We start from the raw sequence: 19,765 nt of genomic DNA, 5'->3' as shown, positions 1-19,765 counted from the left end.
TTTCAGTTGAATAAAGGGAAATATGGAGCTATGAGAGAGCAACTGGCCAAAGTTCAATGGTGCAATACCTTAACAGGGAAGACCGTGGAGGAACAATGGCGGATATTTCTGTGTATAATGCAGAAGTTGCAGGATCAGTTCATTCCTAAAAGGAAGAAAGATCCCAGGACGAGACATAGGCAGGCGTGGCTGAAGAGGGAAGTAAAGAAACATATAAAGTTAAAAGAGAAAAAGTATAACTTAGCGAAGATAAGTGGGAAAACTGAGGACTGGGAAGCTTTTAAAGAACAACAGAGGATTAGTAAGAAGGAAATACGCAGAGAAAAAAATGAGGTACGAAGGTAAACTGGCCAAGAATATACAGGAGGATAGTAAAAGCTTTTTTAGGTATGTCCAAGGCAAAAAAATGGTTAGGACAAAAATTGGGCCCTTGAAGACAGAAACAGGGGAATATATCACTGGGAACAAAGAAATGGCAGAGGAATTAAATGGGTACTTCAGATCTGTGTTCACTGGGGAAGACACAAGCAATCTCCCTGAGGTAACAGTGGCTGAAGGACCTGAACTTAAGGGAATTTATATTTGCCAGGACTTGGTGTTGGAGAGACTGTTAGGTCTGAAGGTTGATAAGTCTCCGGGACCTGATGGCCTGCATCCCAGGGTACTGAAGGAGGTGGCTCATGAAATCGTGGATGCGCTGGTGATTATTTTCCAGAGTTCAATAGAATCGGGGTCGGTTCCTGAGGATTGGAGGGCGGCTAATGTTGCGCCACTTTTTAAGAAGCGTGGGCGGGAGAAAGCAGGAAATTATAGACCAGTTAGTCTGACCTCAGTGGTGGGAAAGATACTGGAGTCTATTATAAAGGATGAAATTACGGCACATCTGGATAATAGTAACAGGATAGGACAGAGTCAGCATGGATTTATGAAGGGGAAATCATGCTTGACTAATCTTCTTGAATTTTTTGAGGATGTAACTCGGAAGATGGACGAGGGAGATCCAGTGGATGTAGTGTACCTGGACTTTCAGAAAGCTTTTGATAAAGTCCCACACAAGAGCTTAGTGAGTAAAATTAGGGCGCACGGTATTGGGGGCAAAGTACTAGATTGGATAGAGAATTGGTTGGCTGATAGGAAACAAAGGGTAGTGATTAACGGCTCCATTTCGGAATGGCAGGCAGTGACCAGTGGGGTACCGCAGGGATCCGTGCTGGGACCGCAGCTTTTTACAATATATGTAAATGATATAGAAGATGGTATCAGCAATAACATTAGCAAATTTGCTGATGATACAAAGCTGGGTGGTAGGGTGAAATGTGATGAGGATGTTAGGAGATTACAGGGTGACCTGGACAAGTTGGGTGAGTGGGCAGATGCATGGCAGATGCAGTTTAATGTGGATAAATGTATGGTTATCCACTTTGGTGGCAAGAACAGGAAGGCAGATTACTACCTCAATGGTATCAAATTAGGTAAAGGGGCTGTTCAGAGAGATCTGGGTGTTCTTGTCCACCAGTCAATGAAGGCAAGCATGCAGGTACAGCAGGTCGTGAAGAAGGCTAATAGTATGCTGACCTTCATAACAAGAGGGATTGAGTATAGAAGCAAAGAGGTGCTTCTGCAGCTGTACAGGGCCCTGGTGAGAACACAAATGGAGTACTATGTACAGTTCTGGTCTCCAAATTTGAGGAAAGACATTCTGGCTATTGAGGGAGTGCAGCGTAGGTTCACGAGGTCAATTCCTGGAATGGCAGGATTGCCTTACACGGAAAGACTGAAGCGACTGGGCTTGTATACCCTTGAGTTTAGAAGACTGAGAGGGGATCTGATTGAAACGTATAGGATTATGAAAGGATTGGACAGTCTGGCAGGAGGAAACATATTTCCGCTGACGGGGGAGTGCCGAACCAGAGGACACAACTTAAAAATACGGGGTAGACCATTTAGGACAGAGATGAGGAGAAACTACTTCACCCAGAGAGTGGTGGCTGTGTGGAATGCTCTGCCCCAGAGGGCAGTGGAGGCCCAGTCTCTGGATTCATTTAAGAAAGAATTGGATAGAGCTCTTAAAGATACTGGAGTCAAGGGTTATGGAGATAAGGCTGGAACAGGATACTGATTGGGAATGATCAGCCATGATCATATTGAATGGCGGTGCAGGCTCGAAGGGCTGAATGGCCTACTCCTGCATCTACTGTCTATTGAGCTGCATAAATGTTTAAGATTTATTTGCTGCTCTAATTCCACTCTCTTGATCACTCCCAGTTTTAACTGCTGTAAAAGTTGATGACTATGCAAATGTATAAAATTTAATTTAATCCATCCCAAAACCTCTCTGTACCTGTGTCTCACTTGTGCTCACCGAGACATTCATTCAATCTGACCTCTATACAAACCCTGCCCTGATATTTCCTTAGATGGCTTAGAATGAAATATTCACAGAATTGTTACTGTGCAAAAGGAGGTCAATTGGCTGATCATCTCTCCAAAGGATCACCTCACCGAATGCTATACTTCTCCCTTTACCCCATAAACCTTCCCATTCGTCCCCTTCCAATAACACCGGCAAGTTCACAACTAACAACAGCGATTGGATTTGTTTTGTTTGTTCGTGGGATCACGGCATCACTTGCTGGGGCAGCATTTGTCATCCATTCTAACTGCCCAGGAGATGGTTCAGAGTCAACCCCATTATTCAGGGTCTGGATTCACATGTTGGCTGGACCAGGTCAGAATTAATACAGTTTCCCAGACCAAATGACATGAAGAGTTAATTTCTGGCCTGTTACCTTATTTCTGAAAACATAATGAATAATGTTTGCAGTTGATTTAAAACTGAAAGACCAAAATGGGTTTTATTCTGATTGAGTACGTCCTGTTTTCTCAGTTGTTTTTGACAATCTCATTCCCATCGTACTAGAACCTGTTCCAGAGAGTGGTACAGAAAAGGCAGAATGGTCAGCTGCAGCTGGTCACCTGACTGGTCACTGGACCCAAAGGTTCACTCTCCACAGATGCTGCCAGTTCTGTTGAATTTTTCCAGCAATGTCTGTTTTTGTTCCTGATTTCCCAGTATTTGCAGATGATCAGGTTTTCAATATTGATCTTGTCTGTTGCAGAGGAGTTTATTGATGAGTTTGGAGAGTTTTGAAAATTGCAAGTTAGGCCACAAATCAGCCATGATCTATTGAATGGCAGAGCAGGATTGAGGGGCTGAATGGCCTCCTCCTGTTCCAATGAAAGTTGTCCATCTGCAGCTCGTGGCAACATTTCCACTCACTGTTCACTTCACCTCCATGTCTAACACACTGTTATTGACTAAACAAACCTCCTGTGTTTGATCTAAACCTGCTCATGTTCAGAGGTTCCCTCTCCTGCCACCCGGGTTTAACACTCATCATGGAACGCTGTCTCCTATTACTGCGGTGTGGGATATCGGTAAATTAACGTTACTTCTGCAATTCTGCAATTCCATTTTACAAAGTAAAATGAACTCACACCAGTGTGTAATTGTTTTAGCCACGAGCTGAGTCAACAAGAATGGAAACAATGTGGAGGAAATATATAATTGTTTTTGTATTAGCTAAAACTGTATGTCAGAAGGTAGACATTATGGGCAAGTAGATAAGATGTTGTGAGGGGATGAAGTTAAGCTAGATACGCCTGTACAAACAGTAGGTATAAACATGTGCTTCCCACTTTTACAAAAACACAGGAACAAACCCCAATTAAAAGGGTCATAGGGATCAGAATGGCCTCGGGAAAGGCACAGATGAAGGAGGTAGATAATGATGAAGAAAGAATGTGCCTAACAATGACCTACAGCAGGGTGAGGTTAAACAGCCTTGTGAGACCAGAAATAAGCATTTTGTCACAGACAAGGCCGGATAAGGCAAGAGATAAACAGGGGTAATGGGGGCCGGTCTTAGGGAAGTGGACGATGTAAACAGGGGAGGGAGCAGTGTAAAACAATAGACATCAAATCATATAAATGTTGTGGATGAATTGAATTTAGTGTGTGTCTGTCCTCTGCCTTTTTAGACACTGGACATCACACCCACTTGCAAGTGTAAAATAAATGGCACTACTGATTCAGATCTTGTCTCGGACTGAAATTATTGAAGTGAGTGGGCTTTGTTTCTCACAGCGGGAATGCCCACAAAGGACTCAGCCTGGAGTCTGTATCCCCTGGGATCCACAAACCCCGTTTATTTCCTCATTCCTCTTTCATTCTGGCTATTGACCTCTCAATTTCAATCCATTCTCCTGTCATGCTCTTCAACATGCCCATGTGGGTGGACTAGAGGCAGCTGGGATTTAATGAAGGGAAGTGGGGATTAGGCGGAAACACGAGGAGAGGCGACAGCAAAGACAGTTCTCATTGAAACGGCAGAGCTTCTCCGTGACCCAGTGAGTGTGAGGCACCTGAGATTGTGGGGGGGATGCAGATTCAATCGGGGATTTGGGAAAACACTCAGACACTGACCTGTCCATCTGATTGTTAACTCAGACAGATAGACAGAAAGAAAGATGCACATTTAGGTAGCAACTTTGATGACCTGGGGCAATGAAACATGCTTCTGACCTGATGATTTCAACCTCCAATCTCTGAAAACACAAACACAAAGCTTCCTATTTGTACCAGGCTGTCGCTCAGCCTCCTTTCTTCTTGAGAAAAACGTTTTGAGCTCTTCAGCCTTTCCTTGTAATTATAACCTCTATTTTCCTGTATGCTTTGTAATTAAGCCTTTATTATTTTCCTGTCCCTTATGAGTGATGCCAGCAGCAGAAACAGGTCCTGACCTGTGAGGAGTTTCAGCTGGAATATTTATATTTACAAATTCATTCTCACCCTCACGTATAGTGTGAAATTGCTGTAAAACAGAAGGAAAGGAGAGAGTGAGAACCCACAGAAACACAAAGGTAGCATGATTACCTGAGCTGAACGAACCGGGCATTAGGAAAACGTGACGACAATCACAACCATTTATAATCACAGAAGCCCGCAGGTGTAGAAAGAGGTTACTTGGCCATCGAAGTCTGCAATTACCTGCTCTTCCACGCTACCCCCATAACCCCACATTTACCATGGCCAACTCAACCCACCTAACCTGCACACTACAGGTCATGCTAACACGGCCAATAGAGCAAACCTGTTCATCTGTCGGAGGGTCACAGATTACATCCAAATGCTCTGAATTGTGGATGAAGGCTCACAAATACTTGACTGACACAAATTCGCTGTTTCCAAAATAAAATCTGGGGGAAACTGCAGCCAGAAAGATTTCCAATTATCTCTTGAGGAAGAGAATTCAAAACTCGTGCCATTGACCCAGGGGGGCGCAGTGAAATTTACAGCAGCCTGGGAACCATCAGAAATGTAACAGGTTGTAAGTAAGGTGGGGGTGAGACAAGGACATAAGACAGTCTGTCACATGGGGGAAGGCAGGAGAGATTAAACATCAGAAATGGTAGTCCCTCAAGGCCACAGGGAATGGAGTTAGGGCTGGGAAAGAAACAAGGAAATGAGGTGTGCAGCTGCCAAAGAAATACTTTGAGAAAATAGATTATAATAACATAGAGCGCAGAGTTCACAGTCCGAAATTGTTGCTCTCATTGATAGTACAGAACGGTGTAATGCCGGGGTCATTCCATCAAAGCCAATACATACAGGATAGGCCAAGTGGCTTCGATCTGTGCTGTAACTTTCTGATAATTTTATTCTGAATTTTGAGTTCAAGTCTAATGATGTTCAACTTCTCAAATTGGACTGGAGTTTAATATTCTGGAGAAATGTCAAATAGATCACATTAATCCCATTCTGCAGACCTTAGTCCATAGCCCTACATGTTCCAGCATTTCAGTTACATCCACGTCCTTTTATTTTAATGTGATACTGGTTACTGCATCTACCACCCCGTCAGTGAGTTCCTGCTCGCCAACATCTCTGAGTGAAATGAATTCTCCCCTCTCCATCTCTCTGAGAATTAGTTTTAGTCTAAAATCTCCGGTTTCTGACCTCTCTGTTAATGAATAGCTCCTTCCTATCCACTCGATCTGGATTCCTCAGCATTTTATCACTTCAATTAAATCTCAGCTCATCCTCCTCGGAAATCATCCCCAGCCTATCCAGCCTTTCGTCAGAGCAGAAATTCTCCAATCAGAGAAACATTCTGATCAATCTCCTCTGTACCGTCTCTGGTGAGAACACATCAATCCTGGAATGTGGGGACTAGGAGTGAGTGCAGGACTTTAGCTGTGGTCAGACTAGTGCTCCAGACCGTTCCAGTGTCACCTCAGTGTTCTTGTGGTTGTCGCTGACACAAGAAGTGTTAGCACTGCTGCCTCACAGCGCCAGAGACCCGAATTCAATTCCTGCCTCAGGCGACTGACTGTGTGGAGTTTGCACATTCTCCCCGTGTCTGCGTGGGTTTCCTCCGGGTGCTCCGGTTTCCTCCCACAGTCCAAAGATGTGCAGAGCAGGTGAATTGGCCATGCTGAATTGTCCATAGCGTTAGGTTAGGGGTATGGGTGGGTTGCGCTTTGGCGGGGTGGTGTGGACTTGTTGGGCCGAAGGGCCTGTTTCCACACTGTAAGTAATCTAAGTGTCCTGGTTTTCCCACATGGAACTGGATGTGCACTCCATGGGACTGGGATTCCCTACCATGTGTTTATTTGTTAACTAATCCTAAATTAACTTCAGATTAAAACAATTTGTTTTAATTTTTATTAATGACTTAGATGAGGGAGTCGAAGGGTGGGTCAGTAAATTTGCAGATGATACAAAGATAGGTGGAGTTGTGGACAGTGAGGAGGGCTGTTGTCGGCTGCAGAGGGACTTAGATATGATGCAGAGCTGGGCTGAGGAGTGGCAGATGGAGTTCAACCCTGCCAAGTGTGAGGTTGTCCATTTTGGAAGAACAAATAAGAATGCGGAATACAGGGTTAATGGTAGGGTTCTTGGTCAGGTGGAGGAACAGAGGGATCTTGGGATCTATGTACATAGATCTTTGAAGGTTGCCACTCAGGTGGATAGAGTTTGTAAGAAGGCCTATGGAGTATTATCGTTCATTAGCAGAGGGATTGAATTCAAGAGTCGTGAGGTGATGTTGCAGCTGTATAGGACTTTGGTTAGGCCACATTTGGAGTACTGTGTGCAGTTCTGGTCACCTCACTTTAGGAAAGATGTGGAAGCTTTGGAGAGGGTGCAGAGAAGATTTACCAGGATGTTGCCTGGAATGGAGAGTAGGTCGTACGAGGATAGGTTGAGAGTTCTCGGCCTTTTCTCGTTGGAACGGCGAAGGATGAGGGGTGACTTGATAGAGGTTTATAAGATGATCAGAGGAATAGATAGAGTAGACAGTCAGAAACTTTTTCCCCGGGTACAACAGAGTGTTACAAGGGGACATAAATTTAAGGTGAAGGGTGGAAGGTATAGGGGAGATGTCAGGGGTGGGTTCTTTACCCAGAGAGTGGTGGGGGCATGGAATGCGCTGCCCGAGGGAGTGGTAGAGTCAGATTCATTGGCGACCTTTAAGCGGCATTTGGATAGGTACATGGATGGGTGCTTAATCTAGGATAGAAGTTCGGCACAACATCGTGGGCCGAAGGGCCTGTTCTGTGCTGTATTGTTCTATGTTCTATGTTCTATAAGATTATCAGCTACCCACCAATCAATTTCTTCCATTATACTCAAGTCAACTTACTTTTTAAAATCTCTTTAAAATTATTACTATCTAAACAAAACAGGCTTTAATTTGCAGAACAAGTATTCAGATGTCTTCACTGTTACAATCACTTGAAGATTCGCTTTACCTTCAGCTACATCTGGTGAATTGAACACTGATTGTAAATATATGAATACCAAATGGCGCTGAAAATATGTTACTGGAAAAGCGCAGCAGGTTAGGCAGCATCCAAGGAGCAGGGGAATCAACGTTTCAGGCATGAGCCCTTCTTCAGGCCCGAAACGTCGATTCTCCTGCTCCTTGGATGCTGCCTGACCTGCTGCGCTTTTCCAGCAATACATTTTCAGATCTAATCTCCAGCATCTGCAGTCCTCACTTTCTCCTAGTTGAATACCAAGTGGACTTGTGTTTCATGATAATTAATCCAATCTGACACTCTTGTTGATTAATATGTTGAAGAGAACAATCCTCAGAACTCCAGCTGTGCTCTGACTTCATTCACAACTGAATATCATAGAGATGTACAGCATGGAAACAGACCCTTCGGTCCAACCTGTCCATGCTGACCAGATATCCCAATCTAGTCTAGTCCCACCTGCCAACACCCAGCCCATATCCCTCCAAACCCTTCCTATTCATATACCCATCAAAATGCCTCTTAATTGTTGCAATTGTACCAGCCTCTGCTACATTCTCTGGCAGCTCATTCCATACACGCACCACCCTCTGTGTGAAAAAGTTGCCCCTTAGGTCTCTTTTATATCTTTCCCCTCTCACCCTAAATCTATGCCCTCTAGTTCTGGACTCCCCGACCCCAGGGAATAGACTTTGTCTATTTATCCTATCCATACCCGTCATAATTTTGTAAACCTCTATAAGGTCACCCCTCAGCTTCCGACGCTCCAGTGAAAACAGTCCCAGCCTGTTCAGCCTCTCCCTATAGCTCAAGTTCTCCAACTCTGGCAACATCCTTGTAAATCTTTCCTGAACCCTTTCAAGTTTCACAACATCTTTCCGATAGGAAGGAGACCAGAATCGCACGCAATATTCCAGCAGTGGCCTAACCAATGTCCTGTACAGCCACAATATGACCTCCCAACTCCTGTACTCAATACTCTGACCAATAAATGAAAGCATATCAAACACCTTCTTCACTATCCTATCGACCTGTGATTCACTTTCAAAAGCTATGAACCTGCACTCCAAGGTCTCTTTGTTCAGCAACACTCCCTAAGACCTTACCATTCAGTGTATAGGTCCTGCTCAGATTTGTTTTCACAAAATGCAGCACCTCACATTTATCTGAATTAAATTTCCATCTGCCACTTCTCAGCCCATTGGCCCATCTGGTCAAGATCCTGTTGTAATCTGAGGTAATCCTCTTCGCTGTCCATTACACCTCCGATTTTGGTGTCATCTGCAAACTTACTAACTGTTCCTCTTATGCTCGCATCCAAATCATTTATGTAAATGACAAAAAGTAGAGGGCCCAGCACCGATCTTTGTGGCACTCCACTGGTCACAGGCCTCCAGTCTGAAAAACAACCCTCTACCACAACACTCTGTCTTCTACCTTTGAGTAAGTTCTGTATCCAAATGGCTAGTTCTCCCTGTATTCCATGAGATCTAACTTTACTAATCAGTCTCCCATGTGGAATTTTGTCGAACGCCTTACTGGAGTTGATATGGATCACATCTACTGCTCTGCCCTCATCAATCTTCTTTATTACTTCTTCAAAGAACTCAATCAAGTTTGTGAGACTTGATTTCCCATGCACAAAGCCACACTGACTATCCCTAATTAGCCCTTGCCTTTCCAAATACATGTACATCCTGTCCCTCAGGATTCTCTCCAACAACTTGCCCACCACCAAGGTCAGGCTCATCGGTCTATAGTTCCGTGGCTTGTCTTTACCACCCTTCTTAAACAGTGGTACCACGTTTGCCAACCTCCAGTCTTCAGGCACCTCACCTGTGACTATTGATGATACAAATATCTCAGCAAGAGGCACAGCAAAGACTTCTCTAGCTTCACACAGAGTACTCGGGTGCACCTGATCAGATCCTGGGGATTTATCCACCTTGAACCGTTACAAGACATCTAGCACTTCCTCGTCTGTAATCTGGACATTTTGCAAGATGTCACCATCTATTTCCCTACAGTCTATATCTTCCATATCCTTTTCCACAGTAAATACTGATGCAAAATATTCATTTAATATCTCCCCAATTTTCTGTGGCTCCACACAAAGGCCACCTTGCTAATTTTTGAGGGGCCCTATTCTCTCCCTAGTTACCCTTTTGTCCTTAATATATTTGTAAAAACCCTTTGGATTCTCCTTAATTCTGTTTGCCAAAGCTACCTCATGGTGTGGCTGGACTGCAGATCTTAGCTCTGTTTTTTCCCGGATTGCTTTTCTCTGTCTATCACTTGCTGCTTATGCTGTTTGACACACAAGTCGTCCTCTTTGGTAACTTCATCAGGTTAACACCTCATTTTTAGGTATTCATGCTGCTGGTACTGGCATGCCCTCCTGAATTCTCTCAGTTGAACAAGGATTGACCCTCTGGTTTGATGGGAAGAGGTAAGTTGAGGAATATGCTGGTCAGTGATTCTGTAAGTTTTGTTGGAGTACAATTCTACTGCTGTTGTCGGAAGGAAAGAGCTAAACTCTTACACTGTCGATCTCATATTCAAGAAGCTACATGCAGTATCATGAACACTGATAGGCCAAGACAGGAAATACGCGCAACACTGTAGAATGATGCAGGATCACAACTGCAGCAAGGGGAGATTAAGAGCCAACTTGACATAGGAGTAGGGAAAGAAGCAGCTGATCAGATTGAGTCTCTTTGTGACTATAAATGAGACAATGAGATTATTGTACTGTTGGGGGTGAGGATGGAGGAGGTTGGGGAGATGGAGAGCACTTCAAAAGAAACTAATCTGCCTGAGAGTTATGGGATCGACTTGATTGTCATGCATTTAACAGAAAGCTAACTGAAACTGTTTTTTCCCAAAAGATAACAAGACTGATAGTGCTTCCAATCATCATCAGAAACAAACCCCAGAATACATGGTTCCGAGATGGATGTCAATAGCCCGTCAACATCCAACTCCTGCAATCATTCAGCAAAATTACGCATGATTAACGAGTCTTGATGACCCAGAAAATCACTGTTCACTCTGTGCAGATGGATAGCGATGTGGGGAAGTATTGGCTGAGTGGTATTGTCACTAGACAGTTAATTCAAGGCCCCAGATAACGTTCTGGAGACCTGGGTTCAAAGCCTGCTGCAGCAGGTGGGGGAATTTGAATTCAATAAAAATAAGCTCTGGAATTTAAGTATCTAATGATGACCTTTAATCGGCTGTCAGAAAAACCCATCTGGTTCAGTAATGCCCTTTCAGGAAGGAAACTGCCATCCTTCCCTGGTCTGGCCTACATTTTGACTTCAAACCCACAGCAATGTGGTTGACTCTTACCTGCCCTCTGGGCAATTAGGGATGGGCAGTAAATGCTGTCAGGCCAGCGACACCCTCATCCTGTGAATGAATAAAGGAAAATAAAAGTCTGTACCCAGTGTGAATCTGTACATGTTCAACGATGTTGTGAACATTTTTAAAACTAAGTTCTCCATATGCAAAACCTTATGAACTGCCAAAACCATTGTTCATTATTCGATGTGAACAAGAGAGAAAAAAATCCTTCAACTGTGGTTATGAGTAAATTCACTGGTGTCTCAGCAGGATGGATGCCTGAGTTAATCCCTTTCCTTCCCCCCCCCCCCCCCCCCCCACACACACACACACACACAGAGCAGGTGAACAGCTTCTCCCCAGTCTGACTGGTTTGGCAAGATTCCAGGTGGGATGGATAAAGAATTCCCTTTTGCATTCCCCACATTTCCAGAGTCAGTCCCTAGTGTGGCTGCACTGGTGTTTTGCCATTTCAGGTAAATGCTGGCAGACTGTTATACACACTGTTAGCAACCCGAGGACCCAGTATAAAGCAGTAAACATTATCTCCTGCTGTGGAAGGACAGTCTGTATTGGTCTGAGTAGGAACACTGAGCAGATTTACCTCAATGATAATTTTAACCCCTGAAGGCAAGTGACCAGAGCAAGTTAAGAAAGTCCGAATAAAATGCATTATACCACAGAAAGAGACCCATCAAATTCAAACTGGCTCTCTGTAGCAGAATCCCACATTCTCATTCCCCATTCGTCTCCCAAACTCTGCAAGTTTATTTCCTTCAGATCTAATATAATTGTTTTTATCAATCATTCATCTTCTCTGCCTGCACCACCATAATAGGCAACATGTTCTGCATATTTCCAGCCAATACAGTCAGCAGAAACACTTGCTCATCTCCCACTGGTCTCAAAACCTTCCATCTGATCTTAATTCTTGTGCCATCACCTATCGAATGCAGATATTTTTGTCTGTTATATCTAGGTCTGTTACAATCTTATACAGCTCTATCAAAAATATATTCAACTTGCTTACTTCAAAGAAAATGGCAATTTCTTCAAATTAATTCAGTGACTGCACTTTCTTCATCAGTGAACCACTCCAGTAAGTCTGTACTCCACACCCTGAAGATCACTCATATCTATCTTTATTGATGTCTATTTTGTTCCACAAATCCAGACGACACACGTTTTCTGTACAACAGCAGTAGCTTTATTATCGGACAGCCGGCGAGAGTTTCAAAACATCTCTAAAGTAGCCGAGTGTCTACTTGTACAGACTCTCCTTCACGAATCTCTGCCTTACCCACAGAGACAGTATAATAAGAATTAGACAAAGGCATATCAGTCACATGGGCGACTATGTCATTACATAGTTTAAAGCTGGTAATTATGACCTTACAAAGCTTGATGAATGGCGATGTCCTGTGATAACGTGTGAACGGATTACAGAAACTGATTATCGTATTGTTCATGATTATGTGTTGATGGGAAGAGATTAAGGCAGAAGGGTTCTTCTTTCAGTAAATGGGGGATTCACTTACCTATGCTAATATGGAGGGGATGAAAGACAATGGGAGCAGGAGGCAGTTTAACAGGGTTGTGCCCAGGGCTCGCAATCTTGTCTGGAAATGGCAAATTCCTCTGTCTGTGGTTATGGTGGAATCCACATGTATGGCTCCAAGAGGTTTTATTTTGAAGATACAGTCCGCCTCACTCCTCCTAAGGTCTGTATTGGGAGAGTACAGGCCTTGTACACTTACAATACGGCAGTAAGACCTTTGGCAGGAGAATGTTTAACTCTTGAGTCGCCAATGCATCCTGAAAGAGAAGCAAAGTTTGGAATTGACCTCTCTGTGGTATTTTAACTTCCTCATCCTGACCAGGAATCTGTTGACCACAATTGGATGCAATTATTGACTGTGACCTAACTAGAGCTTTGTCAACGGTCAGCATCTTTTCCATGAGTATGTAATCATTCCCTCTATTAATGAAGCCCAGCATCCTATATATTTGCTCAAAACACTTTATGTTCTCTCTCCTTTAAGGATTTGTACACATTGTCCCACATTCCTGCTGTCCTGCTCCATGTGTCTGTGCCATTCAAATATATATTCCCTTTCTACATTGCTTCTCTCAAAATGCATCAACTTACTGTGTGTCCAAAGAAGAGACATATTCCACTCAAAATATTATCTCTCGCTCCACACATTCTCCCCCCTGGAAAACAGAACATTACAGCACCGGAAAAATCGGCCCACCATGTCTGTGTGGATCATGATGCCATTCCAAACTAATTCCATCTGCCTGTATATGATCCATATCCCTGCCAACCCATGCCTGCCTATCTGTCTGCCCAAATGCCTCTTAAACATTGTGATTGTTTCTGCTTTTGCCATCTCTCAGGCAAGTACAATTTAGTCACTGATCATCTTTTGCATAAGAAACTTGCCTGATGCAACTTCCTTTAAACTTGCACAGATGTTGTTGGAAATGCTCAGCAGGTCATGCAGCATCTGTGAAGAAAAATCAGTTAATGTTTCGGGTCTGGTCCCCCTTCCTCAGAAACGTTAACTCATTTCTCTTCACAGATGCTGCTCGAACTACTGAGCTTTTTCAGAAACTTCTGTTTTTATTTCTAGTTTACAGCATCAGCTGTTCTTTCGGTTTTCATTTCCTTTAAACTTGCTCCTCTCCCCTTAAATCTACGGCCTCTAGAATTTGTCATTTCTACCTTGGAAAAAGATTCAGATTATTCACTCTGTTTGCGCCTCTCAGATCACTCCGCAGCCACTGACTTTCCAAAGACAACAATTCAAGATTTTCCAACCTCTCCCAATCCAGGCAACATCCTGGTATACCTGTTACCACCCTCTCCAAAGACTCTTCAACCTCCTTATAATGCAGTGATCAAAACAGCACAAAATGCTCCAAAGGTGGTCTAATTGCAGTTTTATATTCACTCCCCTGAGAGAAGAAGGCAAGCCTGCTATCCAGCTCCTTCACCAGTTTCAGGGAACTGTGACATTGCACCTGAAGATCCCTCTGTATATCAAAGCTGCTAAGGGCCCTTCTGTTTAGTGTCTACATTCCTCTTACAATGAGCCTCCCAAAACGCATCACTTCACACTTGTCTGAATTAAAATCTATCTGCAATTTCTCCGCATAACTTTCTAACTGACCTCTTCCTTGCTGTATCCTTTGACAAGATTCACAACTTCATGAGTTTGTACAATGTACAAACTTGCTAACTAAATCATTTACATTTTCAAGCTAATCATTTATTTGTATTACAAACAACAGATGTCCCAGTTCTGACCTTTGTGGAACGGCACTGGCCACAGACCTCCAGCCAGCAACTTGCCCCCTGCACAACTGTTGCTGGGAGAAATATCAAAGAGGAGCCTTGAGTTCTGTGTTTAGAGCACGACCAATGTTTATTCAGTTAAAAATCACACACCATCAGGTTATAGTCCAACAGGTTTAATTGGAATCACACTAGCTTTCAGAGCGACGCTCCTTCATCAGGTGATTGTGGAGGGCTCGATCGTAACACAGAATTTATAGCAAAAATTTGCAGTGCGATGTAACTGAAATTATACATTGAAAAATTGATTGTCTGTTAAGCCTTTCATCTGTTAGAATACAGCGATAGTTTCACTTCTTTCATGTGTAAATCACAAAACCCTTTTTTTAAAAGTTGCATTCTCAGGTTAGCTGTTAACAATGGTGAGAGCTAGACAATATGTTGAAGGTGTTAGCCCCCTGTGTTCTCTGTCTATGACCTGATGTGTGGATTGATTCCAATCTAAAAAGTGAGATAACGGAGTTTTACATAAAGTCATGCAATCTTTGAGCTCAGAGTTTTACATGAATGTATTCATGCTTCCAATTAAACCTGTTGGACTATAACCTGGTGTTTAGATTAGATTACTTACAGTGTGGAAACAGGCCCTTCAGCCCAACAAGTCCACACTGACCCGCCGAAGTGCAACCCACCCAGACCCATTCCCCTACACCTAACACTACAGGCAATTTAGCATGGCCAATTTACCTGACCTGCACATCTTTGGACTGTGGGAGGAAACCAGAGCACCCAGAGGGAAACCCACGCAGACACAGGGAGAATGTGCAAACTCCACACAGTCAGTCACCTGAGGCAAGAATTGAACCCAGGTCTCTGGCACTGTGAGGCAGCAGTGCTAACCACTGTGCCACCGTGCCGCCCACAGTGCGACTTTTAACTTTGTACACCCCAGTCCAACGCCGGCATCTCCAAATAATGTTTATTCAGAGCTCCTTTGTAGTGCATAATGGGAGAGGTTCCTCTCTGGAATTCTGTGGCTCCTCCAGACAAGTACAGCATTTTGATGTGTTTCCTGCATATGTTCCAGTAATATATCTCCCCCCCGACCTGATCTCCTGGGTTCGGGATGTCAGCTGGGATGTTTCTGTGCTCTGTTTCCCAGTTTCTGATTCTCTATCCTTCTGCAACTTCCCCTCTCAGCTCATGCTGTTGCTTTGCCATTTCTTTCACAAATTGGTTAACCCTATCCTTGCCATTGCACATCTCCAGCCCTCCCACTACCACACCCTCTGCAGTTGCATAGTCCATCCAGTCACTGATTCAAAGGGACAGCCCCGTCCCCTCTGCTGGGGTTGACTTCAGTTTCATTCAGTTGGTGGGGATTACGCGAACCCGTCCCTGCCTAGCTCTGTCACAGCCTTAGTCAGACTAGCTTTCAGTGTCTGCTTCATTCCTTCAACTGTCCCTGAGCCCTGGGGGTGGTATGGGGAATGGGATTTCTGTTCAGTATCAAACAGGGCACATAGCAGTTTAACTATGTTCCGTGGAACATATGTCCCTTTGTCAGAATTTTCAGGGGATTGCTTCCACTCATTGAGTAAACCTGTGTATTAAGACCCAGCAGGACTTCCTTCCCTGGGATTGGGATGGGGGTGTGTGTAAAATCCATCCTTAATTCTTCCCATGGGCCCCTGATCCTCTGCTGCTGCCTCCAATTTATCCTGATTGCATTGCCTGGCTTACATTGTGTACAGACTACACACCTTCAACAAAACCTTGCTGTATCTCTCCCTGTTCCAGGCCACCCTTGTAGTGGGGCATCTGATATTGCATTGTATCCTGCCCAATATGGGTTGATCCATGATATATTTTTAATAGTGTTTGCCTTATACAGTGTAGTGACACTGCTGGATCACCCAGACTCTGTCGTGTCCTATTACTGTCCACCCTTTTCCCATTCATGTCTTTCCTGTTGTGGGGCTGTATCTGGGAAGGTCTTTAAACTTTCCTTTCTCACTTCTGCAGCTACTGCCACTGTCACTTCCCCAAATGTCTGCACTGTTTCAATCAGTATTTTACCTGCCTTATCCACATACACACTGCCCCTTTGGTGTGGGTTTTGACTTCCCTGTGAGCTCTAATCTTCTTTATTGCTGCTTCACTGGGAAAGTTAGCTGTTTCCACTAACTCTCTGACCTGTTCTTCATGCTCTATGTGGCCCCCAAACAGGGTGATGTACCTTCACCAAGCCCAGTCATGAACTATACCAAAGGCATGCTGACTGTCTGTGTACCTTTTGCCTTCCTGACCCCTGGCTAATGTCCGTGCTTCTGTCAGGGCTCGTGATGGTTCTCTATTTCGGAATAATTCCCCACAAAATTCCCACATTAATTAAACAATCCTAAAGTTTGCCTGACCCCTTTACGGTGTGTGGGTGGATAGTTTTATAATCATAGTTTTTGTTCCTGCTGGGACTGTCCCCTCTCCCTTCCTGATTTGATCTCCCCAATATGATGTCCCAGTTCCGTCTCTCCCTACCTTCCCAGTTGCACTCTCTGTGCGTTAATTTTAAGCCTGGCCTGGCTAACCTGACCCAATACTCTGTTTAATATCTGGATATGTTCTTTCTCACCGACTGTGGTGATGAGGTGTTGGTAAGATCAGTGTGATGAAATCCATCAAACACACATCGGTGGGATATACTGAAATATTGCGGGATCCCTGAGGTAATAGTATCCTGGTGGCCTGTTCTCCTCGGTCAGTAAACACCACTTTCTTCTGCCATTCAATGTCCACAGGTATTGACACAGATTATTTCCAGCTTCTGTCAATCTGTCACTGTCACACTTACTGCGTCCTCAGCCCCAGCTTGGATGAGATCCTGTTTGTGTGGGGAATGAGAGGGCCCTCAATCTTTACAGAGTCGATATATAACAACTCACATTCCTGTTTGAGTTATGCACACCGCTGAGTGGGTCCGAGCTATAACCCACCAGATTCTCTGAATGTCCCAGTCTCCCAACAATGTAGCTACTCCGGAGAGGTTGCCTCTCCTTTTCTTTCTGTCCCAGTCCTGGCCGGAGCATCCCCATGTTTAAATTCGGGTGTTCAGATCAATAGTTTTAGAATAAATAGGAGCAACTCCCAGAATGATCCCTTCTTGAGTTTCACACCTCCATATCTGAATATATTTTGTCATACTCCCGATCTACATCGGGACAGGTTTGCTTCATCCAACTTCCTAGGTTCCCTCTCTGACTGCTCTCATTTTAGTAATTGAGGGGGTGAGGGGTAAATCCTTATCAGTAACTGTCAAAGATGCTCCGGTATCAGCATCATGCAAGTGTTGGCCCCTGAACAGCGTGTCAATAAATATTCATGCGCTATGCATATACCTACGTGAACACACCCCACACACAATATGAACTATCTCCCTCTCTCTGCCTACGTTCCTTGTCGATGTGCCCTTTCCTGCTTCCCTCGTAACATTGTGGGTCTGATTACCCTCCCTGTACTGCAGCTTATTCTCCTGTGTTTTTGAGTTTGCCTCAGCTCTCATGGCCCAATTCAAAATGTGGTTAGAATTATCTCCCACTGAGAGTCCCATGTTTATAATTACAGTTAAATAGGGTCCCATGTCATCTTTTAAATACATCAAACTGATTTCATCATCACAGGTTGGGGTTTGGTAATCCCCCGTGGTCCTTACACACCTCAGGCTTCCTCTCTGTGTGATCCTCGATATTACCCTTGGGTCCCTGAGCCACCAAGGTTATTTTAGCCCATTCAGGCTGTCCCCTCCACAGTGTGTCCCTGTACTATCTGTAAATGCCTGGAGGCACTGATCGGCTGTGCACTGGGGGGAACCAGCTCGCACCCCCACCTTCTCATTGCAGGGACAGATTCTGTTGTACACTTCAGGGCATCTTGGCCTGTGGGAGGATATGTACATCAACATCAGTGAGACTACGTACCTCAACTAATTCATCCATATTCTCCCAATATGGCCCATTAATACCATTTCTCTATCAGGCTACGTGTTCATTCACCAACATCTATCGTTCAGCGGGTGAACTGTTCAGGTTTAGTTTCTGTCAGTTCCCTTTGTTGCTCCCTACTGTCTGTCCAAGTTTGAGCTTTGATGCCCAGTGGTGCCATAGACACGGCCTTCTGGTCCTTACAGGGCAGTGGGTCATCCCACCCATTGTCGTCCCTCTGTCCATATTTGGGTGCTTTGTCATCTAACCCATTCCAGTCAGTGTCACCATCCTCACTGCCTTCTGAGGAGAGCGGGGCACTAGGTACCCCCCTCCCACTGTAACTACCACCTGGACCTTTGGCTTTAAGGCCTCACCTCTGAGAGGCACCACCTTCACTTGTTCCTGTTTCTCATAATAGTGCAACACATTCTGTCATTCCTGGAATAAAGCAGAACAAAATGTGAATCTTGTTTTACTTGAAATAAGAAACATTTTACATTCACTTCACATAACTATAGAGGTGAAAATTCTACTGTGATTATTTAAGTGAATTTAACTTGATCATACACTGAAAATAACTCTGGAAATCAATGACAATGAATGAACTGAATGATATGTGATTATTTGTAGCATTTCTTGCATTGAAGATTCAACTTTATTTTAATGCTTGTCACCTATTGCACCATGCATTGTTATTAGGCAAGAAAGTAATGGAAAGATCTAAAAAAAACTGTAATTTTCCTGCAATAATGAACCAAAGCAATGTTTGGACAGATGGTTGAACTGGAAACTGTTTGATATATAGTGTCATCATTGATAAGAAACATGTTTTAGATTGCAAGATGTTCTGCACTGAGAATAGTTTGAAGTGAAATGTGATTATGAATTGATCATTTAAAATATATTTTCAAGGGAATAATCAGATACATTTTTTGGAGAAAATTAGGAAAGGAAATGAATATGTATACATTGGTATTAATAGTTTAAAAATGTTTAGCAGTTGACCGAATTATTTGAATGAGAGAGTCTGCACGATTATACAGACTAATTCACCTTTTTCATTGCATTGTTGGTTTCACTAGAATCTGTTGTGTTCTAAGCTCTTGTTATGTGCAATATCGCTAGTAGCTTAATTTTTATCTGAGAGACCCCGATCAGGTTTCCTTTGTCTGTGAATCAGGCGAACAATGAGGGACACACCTGTTTTTCTTTGTGGAAACAGAGATTCTTTCCAAAGGAAATAAGTAGTAGATCACAGTGCGAATGGTTTCCAGCACACACCGTCAGCAGGGAAGGGTTTTTCTAAAGAATTCCA

The 19,765-nt window shown here is 43.7% G+C and overlaps 1 long non-coding RNA gene across 1 annotated transcript in view; it reads right to left on the bottom strand.

The window, feature by feature from the left end:
• Nucleotides 1-18,866, bottom strand: part of LOC140494439 (uncharacterized) — a 42,403-nt gene extending 23,537 nt beyond the window's left edge. Inside the window, exons 1-3 of the long non-coding RNA XR_011963957.1 lie at nt 18,825-18,866; nt 12,200-12,984; nt 11,176-11,235 (exon numbers count right to left, since the gene is read on the bottom strand). This is a non-coding gene — a long non-coding RNA (uncharacterized lncRNA). The remainder of the gene's footprint in view (nt 1-11,175; nt 11,236-12,199; nt 12,985-18,824) is intronic.
• Nucleotides 18,867-19,765: the final 899 nt, after the last annotated feature.

This window comes from Chiloscyllium punctatum, chromosome 24 (assembly GCF_047496795.1).
Source record: "Chiloscyllium punctatum isolate Juve2018m chromosome 24, sChiPun1.3, whole genome shotgun sequence".
Lineage (NCBI taxonomy): Eukaryota > Metazoa > Chordata > Chondrichthyes > Orectolobiformes > Hemiscylliidae > Chiloscyllium > Chiloscyllium punctatum.
Note: the sequence above shows the minus strand (reverse complement) of the source record. Positions and strands in the feature narration are given on the sequence as shown.